Here is an 11,127-nt window from a genome sequence, read left to right as displayed (position 1 = left end):
GCCAGTGCTCCTTCGAGTGTTGGTCTAAACTAGAGCCACTTGCAGTGCCACCTCGGGGAAACTTGATGTCTGGTTTTAGTTGTACGTAGTGTTTATCTGGTGTGCCCTAAGAACGAGATATGTGCAGCTCCTATCGGGATTTGTCGGCACATCGGACGGCTTTGCTGGTCTTGTTTTACCATTGTCGAAATGTCTTGTAAACTGGGATTCCGAGACTGATCGGGTCTTCCTGGGAGAAGGAATATCCTTCATTGACCGTGAGAGCTTGTGATGGGCTAAGTTGGGACACCCCTGCAGGGTATAAACTTTCGAGAGCCGTGCCCATGGTTATGTGGCAGATGGGAATTTGTTAATGTCCGGTTGTAGATAACTTGACACCAGATTCGAATTAAAACGCATCAACCGCGTGTGTAGCCGTGATGGTTTCTTTTCGGCGGAGTCCGGGAAGTGAACACGGCTTGGGTTATGTTTGAACGTAAGTAGTTTCTGGTTCACTTCTTGATCACTTCTAGCTTCACGACCATTCCGTTACTTCTCTTCTCGCTCTTATTTACCCCTTTATTGCTGCTGGAACCTCACCACTTTACCCCTTCCTTACCCATTAAGCTTTGCTAGTCTTGATACCCATGGTAATGGGATTGCTGAGTCCTCGTGGCTCATAGATTACTAAACAACAGTTGCAGGTGCAGGTTGTGTGATAATCATGACGCAAGAGCGATGTGTGCTTGTTTTGGAGTTCTTCTTCTGCTTCTTCTTCGATCAGGGGATAGGTTCCAGGTCGGCAGCCTGGGCTAGCAGGGTGGATGTCGTTTGAGTTTCTGTTTGTGTTTCATCCGTAGTCGGATGATGCTCTTATGTATGATGATGTTGTATTCGTGTGGCATTGTAAGCCTTTTGTATGTATCCCCAACTATTATGTAATGGTATGATGTAATGATATCCACCTTGCAAAAGCGTCTCTAATATGCGCTTCTATCCTTGGTGGGACCTTCGAGTTCCTTTAGGATAGGGTCGCATATTGGGCGTGACAAGTTGGTATCAGAGCCTCGACTGACCTTAGGAGCCCCCCTTGATTGATTGTGTAGTTTGGCCGATGTCGAGTCTAGAAGAAAACTATTTTCGGAGTCTAGTTATATCGGAGAGTAGGAATTCTTTTTACTCCTCAGCCCCTTCGTCGCTCTAGTGAGGAATCTTGACTTAGGTGTTTTGAATTACTCCTCTTCCCTTTCAAACTTTCTTTAGGATCACGCAGTTGGTTTTTCGATCGTTGTTCCTCAGCTCTTTGCATCCGGTACATTTCTCGTCAAGGTGATTCGACCCTCTCCGTTTTTACAAGTCCAATCCTCAGTTGTCTTCTTTTCCCACCCGCCCACCCCTTTTCTTCTAGGAGCCGGAGTCCATAATCGAGTATCCATCCTACTCGTGCGAAGCCTTTGCTTTCTTTCAACCGGTGTTGTCTCTTCAAGTTATTCGTTGATTCCCCCTTCCAAGTTGCCTTTGTTTTCCCGCCCTCCCACCCTCTTCTTCCCGGAGCCTGAGTCTGTTTCGAGCATCAATTTCATTCGTGTGGAGCCTCTTCAGTCTTTCGTCAATTGTTTCAACCGGTGAATTCTCTTTTGTTTGACATTCTTCATCTCTTTTCCGGTGGACTCAATTCAAGTTTTTCGGTTGATCATATTCTTTTCCTTAGAAGTGTTCTCCTTGCTCGTTCGCCTCTCGCCAGTTTATCCTTTCGGAGTGCTCAAGACATCTCAGGAGATTCGTCTGTGTTTGAATTAATTCAAGGTTGTCACCTCATTCAAATATTTCAATTGTTTCGGTGCATCATCTATCTGTTCAACATCCCTTTCCAACGGTGTTTTCCTCTTTAGTGGGCCCTAACCCACAGGTCTTTTCCCAGGATCTTACCTAACTCTTCTAATTATTTCGAACCCATTCCTAATTCTTTTCAAGTGTGACGTAAGAACGGATCCCATCAGTCACATGCCTTCTCCAAGATCGATTTCAAATCATTTCATTGTTGGCTCAACCTCTTTGATTTTCATTCTACCGGAGTACCTCAGTAATTTTGGTGGTGTTTCGCATCGTCATTTGAAGACCGAAGAAGAGTTTTCCTCTCAATCTTGCCCGTTCTCCCGAAGATTCGTGGTTCAAGCTTCATATTATCCTCTCGAATTATTCCATTAGTCAGATATTCCTTTTCTTACCCATTCAGAGTATGTTAGAGTTGTTTTTCCATTTCTTTTCATCGGAGGCCATCATTCCAGAAGAATTCTTGGTCCTCACATTCCAGCTATCGTTCTACATTATCTCGGCGCATCTGTCAAGTATTCTTTAATCAGCTCGTTATCTCTTCGTTCTTTTGCATCTAAATCCCCTCAAGCATATTTGTTCTTCTAATTCTTACCGGTGATTCGTTCTATTTCATCGGTCATTTTCGAATTCTTACGGTGGTTCGTTCAAGATTCTTTTCCCTTGATTATCATATTAATTCATTCGTTCTTTTCAATCCTACCGGTGGTTCATGAAGACCTTCTCAAGTTTGCGACATGTCACTTCTCAATACTTTTCAAGAAGAATAAGTAGTATGTAAAATACATTGCTTGTCATCAATTTAATTTGATGAAGGATAGGCATACAATAAATCTTATTCTTATTTCATCCAAGTGAGTAATCCCTTCCTTTGCAGTTTGTTCTTGATGAATAAATTCTAGTTCCAAGTGTTTTCATCTTTTCTTTTCCGGAGTTCAGATTTCCTCGGCCATTTCGTCGGAACATCCATCTAAATCACCGCAAGCTTTAATCTCATTCCTTTCATCCTTCAGTTCTATCTCATCATCCATTTGTTACCGGAGTCCTTCATGGTGGTTCTTCATGATTTAATTCATTCTTCAAGAGTTCATCAAGATTCTTGTTGGAGGAGTTCAAGTATCTATTCTTCTCGCGTCTCGAAGTGCAAATAATTCTCCGTTTTCTTTTGAAGTGGAGTTTTGCATTTCTTCGTTCTTCTCACCTATTTAGACATTTGGTTGTGGTATAATTTCACCTCAAGTTCTGAGATGTTTTTGATAAGTCCACAACAAGTTTGTTCTTTCGTTGTTGATTTTCTCAACAACTCCATTCAATCTTTCCTTCTAAGAAGGCTACCTAATTCATTCGTGGTGGAAGTTGTTGTTCTTGTATCCGTTCATTTCGTTCCTCTATTCTTCCAGAGGCATTGCTTTGTTTATCTCGCCAAGTGTCATCACCTCTTGTGAAATTCAAGTCTCCACACTACAAAAAAATACACTTCCGTGATGATACGTGTTTGTCACAGTAGGTCGCATTTTTTGTCATGCATGTACATCCATGACAAATTTATGACAGAATCAAGATAGTCATACCTGTGCTGTCGTAGAAGTGTTCCATGACATTACCAAAATTATCATCACAGAAGTGTCCACTTCCATGACGATAAATCGCGCGTCACAGAAGTGCTTTCGTCAAGGGTGACCGACACGTGGTATCCACCGTAACGGAATGCCATTAAGCAATCGGGTCGGGTTTTGGATCCGATAACCCGTTAAAAGCCCCGACCAAAGGGGATTTTCCACATGTAAAATCATCATTGGCTGGAGGAGACACGTGTCAGGTCCGCGCTGGCACAGATGTCACTCATCCAATGGGCGAGATGCGCCCATGATATGTTGACACGTGGACCGGCCCATCAAGTTTAAATGGGTCGGCCCAACTAAAGGCCCACAAGATTTTGCAGACCATAATGGGCCGGCCCAGCTAAAGGCCCACGATATTTTGCGGACCATAATGGGCTGGCCCAGCTAAAGGCCCACAAGATTTTGCGGGCCATAATGGGCCGGCCCAGGTAAAGGCCCACAAGATTTTTGTGTGCCATAATGGGCCGGCCCAGGTAAAGGCCCACAAGATTCTTGCGGATCATAATGGGCCGGCCCGGCTAAAGGCCCACGAGATTTTTCCGACATTAATGGGCTGGTCCAGTTGTAGGCCAACAAGATTTTGAGGACCCTAGTAGGCCGGCCCATTAACTGGCTGCCATGTTTTGGGCCAAATGTCGGCCCATATTTGACCAGGTCCATTAATGGCCTGCCACATTCCGGGCCTAATAGTGGCCCACATGAGATCTGGCCCGTTAAAAGCCTACCACGTTCTGGGCCAAATTACGGCCCAGATCAGGTCCGGCCCTTTAAGAGGCTTTGGGCTCAATTATGGCCCATATCAGATTTGGCCCGTCAACTAGACACTATGCTTTTGGGCCCACTTGCTAAAGGCCCACTTAGTAATTCGGCTTGATATTAGTTTTGGCCTGTTAAGGGCTTGTTTAACTTTTCGGCCATATATTAATTTCGGCCAGTTAAAAGCCTGTCATATAGTTGGGCCTAACTACGGCCCGGTTTGCATCGGGCCTGATCGCAGCCGATATCTGATTGGGACAAACAAGGACCGAGACAATTTTGGCCTGTTAAAAGCCCGTGATTTGATTCACACAATCATGGGCCGGGGTTCATTTCGGGTTGTTGCGGCCCGTTAGCTATTCGGCACGTTTCAGGCCCAACCTACATCGTGATTGCATGACGGCCCGATTATGTACCGTAATTTTATGGTTTGGCCGGTTTACTGCGAAGACAAGATATATATACAGTAAAATAACTGCAGCATTGTGAATAAGAAAAAACCTAGACTATACAATAAAGAAATTACAGCATATTACATCCACTGGGCATCAAAGTTCGCCACTATGATAATAAAGCACAAGCAGACAGCAGATTACATACACTAGGCATCAAAGATCGCCACCAGTGCAAATAAACACGCCGACAAAATAATATACAAAACCGACAGCACTTCAATAGAGTTCAAGAAAGGTTAGCCCTGTCGGGGAGCTGCAGCGCAAGCAGCTGAGCAAGATGATGAGATTGCGCTTGTTCAACACTTATATCTTCCTCACTCTGAAAGATAAACAAGCAGACAGATGACAGGTTTTGCACATAAAAGTATCAGTGCTGGCAATTCATCACATTTCTTACTGATGAATAAAGTGACACAGTTTAAAATTGCATTAACACAATATGGTATTGTTCAGGTCAAGACATGGCAGGAAATGACATTGTGAAGGAGTTGGCAGCTTCACGACACCACTGGATTACAGATCAAGACCTCATAAGTATCAATGGTTAGTGTGTTGTCAATTTATCCCATTTCAGATTGGCAAATAAAGAGACGGTTTAAATAATACTCCCTCAGTCCGGAATTACTTGTCATCAAAATGGATGTGTCTAGAACTAAAATACATCTAGATACATCCATTTCAATGACAAGTATTTTCGGACGGAGGGAGTAGTAGAATGATATGACATTGTTCATAGTTAAGACATTGCAGAATATGACATTGTGCTATAGTGGGTAGGTTCACCACACCACTGGATTACGGATGAAGAACAGAAGCATACATGCAGTGCAAAAGAAGATCACTTGCTCTGTATAGTTTAATTTACATGGTATGAAGAAGGAACTTGGTTGTACAACTGAAAACTTAAATTGAGAAAGGACAAACTTTTGTTTATGAACTACATAATAAACTTTAATATGCAATTTGATGCAAACACCAAAAATAAACAGCTGTTGCAGTCATGCCTAACCAAATATATACAACAAAGTTTGAAGGCTTGAGATGGACAAACTTACATTATTGGTGAAGACAGGCTCTATAAAGGCCTTGTCCATGCTGATGGGGGGGGGCAATTCAAGAAGTTTACCACAGAATCTTCTTCATAAGCATTGCCTTTATTCTACATTTTGTTAAGAGTAAATATAGATGGGATAATATACGAAAAAATGGAGAATATTTAAGTTAAGATGAAGAGTGATGCTACATAACCAAGTAGCTATAAATGTAAGTGCAGCGATACAGGCAAAAGGTACAGCCAAGAGCAATGCACAACTAAACTTCTTCAGTACCAACCTTATGGTAAGAGTAACTATAGATCTGATGTGTAGAAAATGGAGGGCAAAGGAAAATAAGCTGCAGAGTGATGGTACATGAACAACTACCTGTCATTATAAGTACACTGATAAAGGATAGCATGTACTTACAAGAACAATGCGGAGCTAAAAAACATTGGCATTGGATATATTCTACGCTAATGTAACCATTCATACAGATCAGATGATTTGGAGCGAACAATTGATAAGCAAGCTATCATGCATACTGCTGTCACATAATGAACCAGGTATGTATGCAAGTACAGTGATATAGGACAACAGGTACTAACAAGAGGAAAGCATCCGACAGCATATTTGCGACATCCTGTTGTTCTTTTCAAACCGGAATTCTTCTTCGAGCATATTTCCTGCAAAAAAGATCCGTAAGGCACATGCAGAAAAGTAGAAGTTCAAATTGTCATGTGATTTCATAGACAATACCTCATCCTGGGAACGAGACCAGTGCATAACAAGGTTTTTCCATTCAATGTCTTCTAAATTTAGCACAGGAGACTTCACCGGAAATTCGTTTATAGACTTGCCATCAAAGTGTGATTTCCTCAGGTAACACCGATACTGCTGCAATGCTTCCTTGAAAAGCACAAGCAAGCTTTGCTCGTCATGACTATCCAGATCGACCCTCGCCTAGTTACAACAATGTAATGTAAATCATTGATGTGTTCAATCAGCAGAAAACAGGAAAATAATAACCATGAATAATAGCACTTACACGTAAGTTGGACAAGAAGATGTGACAATGGTGTTTGTCTTCACAATAATCTTCCCATGATGGGAATATATGCACGTAGTCCCTAACAACATTGAAAGCATTGTCTTTTAAACTGGGAATAAATGGAATGGTGTTCCAATCTGCAGGAATTGGCCGTCTCTGCAGTTGGGATAGGTCTTCGGCCGGTGGATTTGCTGTACTTTTTGCGGGAGTGGGATTTTTCTGTGGTACAGCTGGTGCTATGGCAAATGAATCGGTATACCTTTTGCTGGAGTGCAGGTCCTGTGTGGTGGGGCTAGTGGTGTGGCCAGTGAAGTATGGGTACAGTCTGCTGGAGTCGGTCCTACGTTTTGTGTCACTGGTTGTACATCCAATATAAGTGGGGTGCTGTCTGATTTCTCCGGCACCACCATGTTTTCCAAGGACTTTGCTAGTGCTCCTTCAGGTTCGGCAATCACCCTCTTCCTTTTTGATGTCTGATGCACAAGAACAATATTTGAGTGGGAAAACATGGTATGATGACAGATGGAATATGTATTGATAATGGATGGGCATGACATCTCGAGATATATGATGAGTAAACTAAGCAGATGGCGGTGCAACAAAGTAGAAGAAATGCAAGACAACATATGCAAGATACCCACAATCAATAAAACATTTCCAAATTAGAACAGGCACCTTGATGGGTGAACAGGACAGGCCATCTGCCTTTGACTCCTTGAGGTTAGAATAGTCATTAGGATCATATTCTGAACAAGAGTCAACAGGTGGGGAGCGTATGAGTTTCATTGCATCCAGAATGGCATTCAATGCCTTGGTGCCAATTGTTTAAGTCATTGCAGTGTTTAGCTTCAAGAGTGGACTACTGCTAGTGCGACACAAAGCAGCTACACAGATCATAGTGTAGATATAACGGGAAAACCTTAAGCATCAGAGTAAAATCAGCAAGGTGGAACTTGTTGGGATATATGTGCTAGTATTGCTGGTACGACTAGAAAGGCTTCGGATACTAGCTCTCTTCAAGTGAAGGTGTGGTACTGTTAATATCAGTGTAACTCTCAAAGGCGACACAACTCCCCGCATTTCCTTGCTATTCTTATAGGATTCAAGTGGGCAGGCCACCACAAATCCTATTCCTATGTTTACAAGATCCTACGAATCAAAGAGGCTCAAAGTGTCCATCACAACCGACCATATAGACCTCTACACTGCAAATATCCCTGCTCATCTTCAGTACAAGGAACATATTGTACTACTATCATACTCCCTCCATTCCAAAATATAAGTCTTGGTAGAGATTTCCACTATGGATCACATATAGATGTATCCAGATACATTTTAGAGTGTAGATTCACTCATTTTGCTCCATATGTAGTCCATGGTGGAATCTATACAAATACTTGTATTTAGGAATGGAGAGAGTACATATTAAAGAAGAACGGAAGAGGAACATGGTAAAGAAGAGCAAGCAGATTTTGGATAATAAAATGTTGGTTGCGCAGTGCCCACACATGATGAACCAGAGCGCATTAAGAATGCAACTCCCAGCTGTCTCTCAACCATTTCAGGCGGTTGGATGAAGATCCTAAGTCTCCTAACCCTTCTTCTTCCTCGTCTCTGATTCTTCCCATACAGAACACCGCACGGGCCGCCGGCCGGACCACCGGCCCCCATCGCATGTGTTCCTCCGCCACCCCACCCCCACCCCCGCCCCAACCCCCACCCGTGTCGAGTTTTCTTCGTTCGGCGAGGCCCCACAACCACCCGAGCCCCTTCGATCGCACCGGCAAACTCCGGCGAGCTCTGAAAAATCGACTGGCCCAATTTTGAAATTTAGTCTACTGTGATTTAACTAGTGTGGAATATAAAAGGGGAAAACCATAAGCATTGGGAGTATAGTGTTGAGCGTGCCATGGCGGATCTGAAGGTGCAAACCGGACAAAGGCAACTTCGCAACCAAGACAAGAAATCAGAGTAAAGCAGTGGCAATCTATTTTCTTGCTGTGATAAATAAGTTGAGCAGATACGAAAGAGTACCGCCTCTGGTGCGGCGCCGTGTATGCATCTGCTGGGAATTTGACGGTGCTCCGGTAGCGATGGCTGTCGGCAGCGTGGAAGAAGATCTAGGAGGGTAGACGGTGGCGGCAGGGCACAGTGGACGAGATGGTCGTAGGAGCGGTGCCGGAAAGGTGGACGACGGCGGGGATGAAGCAAGAGGACAGGATGCAAGGATCCCGGTCCGAAGGCATAGATGAGAGAGGTCGATCTCTTGTAATGGACGACAGCGTCGGGGTATCAGCTCCGGCATGGTGGAGGAGGACGGCGGCGGATGGGGTGGCGGACGGCGGCGGACGGAGGAGGGTGGGGTGGAGAGAGTTTTTTGGCGCCCACGGAGTACGAACAGGGAAAAGGAAGGTAGAGAGGAAGGGGGGAACCATGTATTCAGGGCGCGCTTGTCTCAAATGCGAGGAAATTTACAAACTTAGCCCCTGTTTCAAATTTCTACTACATCACAGCAACATTAGTCGGTTGGGGATAGGATGGTAATCTCGCATACACCGAATATTTGCCGACGAGAGTTTGTTTTTGGCACCCACCGTGTATGAGTATGAATCGGGGAGGGAGTCGATTTCGGCCAAGGACACACTGTGTTTTGGCGCCCACCGTGTATGAATCCGGGTGAGAGGCGGTTACGTCACGTTTGGATGAAATTACAAACCTACCCCTATCGAAACCTATAGAAATCCAGCAGATAGGCTTTGCATGGCAGGGATAGGCAGTAGTGATTTCCATCTCGTAGATTTTGGTTTCGGGCGGTTACTGCGACTTTCCCCACTTCATTCAAATTTTGCAGAGTGCACGTTTACCGTGCCAACTCAATTTGAATCCCGTTTTTATTCTATTTTTTTCGGGTAGGATCCATTTTCAATTGGAATTACATTCTATATACATCATTCTTTTTATATATTCTTTCAAAAGCACAACAAAGAATTCTGCTCCTTTATATGTATAATATGATTTACAAATACAACGATCTCGAAATCTTAAGGTTGAATTCGAAAAAATTTAACCAAATTATGTTCTACTAAAATGTATGGATCAGTAATATCTACATATCAAATAACATAGATGTGCGTGAATTCATATGAGTATGCATGTTTGATAGATCAATTTTGGTTCGAGTATGGATTACATGTATCATCATCTCGAATTCAAATATTTGAATCCTTTTTTTGTTCACTCCTTTCACGCCCATCTCTCTCGCATGCATGCTCCTTCAGGTAGCTATGACTCTCTTTTCTCCAACCCGCCCGCACGCTTACTTCATGTTTCTCCTATCCTCGCAAACATGGTCTCTCGACGTCTCCCTTGAGAAGTGTCACACTCTCCCTATCATTATACATTACATGGTTTTCATTATCTCTCACGTCTCTACTGGTCTCTGGTATCCCTCAGTACCTAAACTTTCTTTTTCACCGCCACACTCACAGTCTCCACTCGTCTTTCACTTTATCTTTCTCTCTATGGGATTCTCTCACACACCCTATATGTCTCTACATATGACTCATACCACTAAAATTACTCTCTCTCTCTCCTGTAGACACAACATTTGTTGCGGTCTCCTTTTCGTCTACATCCCAGACTGACATTATTCATTTGTTTACCGATCAGACAACCTCGACTACCGTCTCCTCTCTCTCACACAGACACACACACACAACTCCTGCTTCCACTCCCCTTCCCGACTACCGTCTCTCTCTCTCACACACAAAACTCTCGCTTTCACACCCCGACTCGTATTTCTCTCACAAACATTTATCGACTAGCTAGCCTCTAGATAGGTTTACACACCTGCACACTCGTGCTTCCACCATCGCATACATGTCTCTCTCCCGCTCCTTGTATCTATGTAGCTTTTTCTTCCCTTCTTGAGACACGCCCTCTCGATCGTGCACACACACACTATCGCCTCATTTTAAGCTGATACCTATCACACACACACTCCTTGTGTCTTTGTCACACATGCACTCCGTCCTCCTCCACTCTCCCTCTCTCTCACACACACATGGGCTTTTTGCAACAACTAGCAAGATGCCCATTCGTTGCACGGAACATCAAGATGCATTTGTATGAGTAGTTTATCTTGTGGGGGAAAAGGATGAACGAGGGAAGGCCTTATTTGCAAATGTGGAGAGGGGTGTGGGTACCTTTTTGCAAAACTGTCATAGTTTCCTTCCTATCCGTCAGATATAGATCGGACGACCTATATTGCAGGATGGCAGGCACACGATCATCACCGACAATGCTTTTTATAAGAGTAGGGATAAAAAATAGAGTTGGTGATGATGGTGGGCTTGCCATCCTGCAATGTAGGTCGTCCCATTTATATCTGACGGATA

Source organism: Triticum dicoccoides, chromosome 3B (assembly GCF_002162155.2).
Source record: "Triticum dicoccoides isolate Atlit2015 ecotype Zavitan chromosome 3B, WEW_v2.0, whole genome shotgun sequence".
Taxonomy (NCBI): Eukaryota; Viridiplantae; Streptophyta; class Magnoliopsida; order Poales; family Poaceae; genus Triticum; species Triticum dicoccoides.
Note: the sequence above shows the minus strand (reverse complement) of the source record.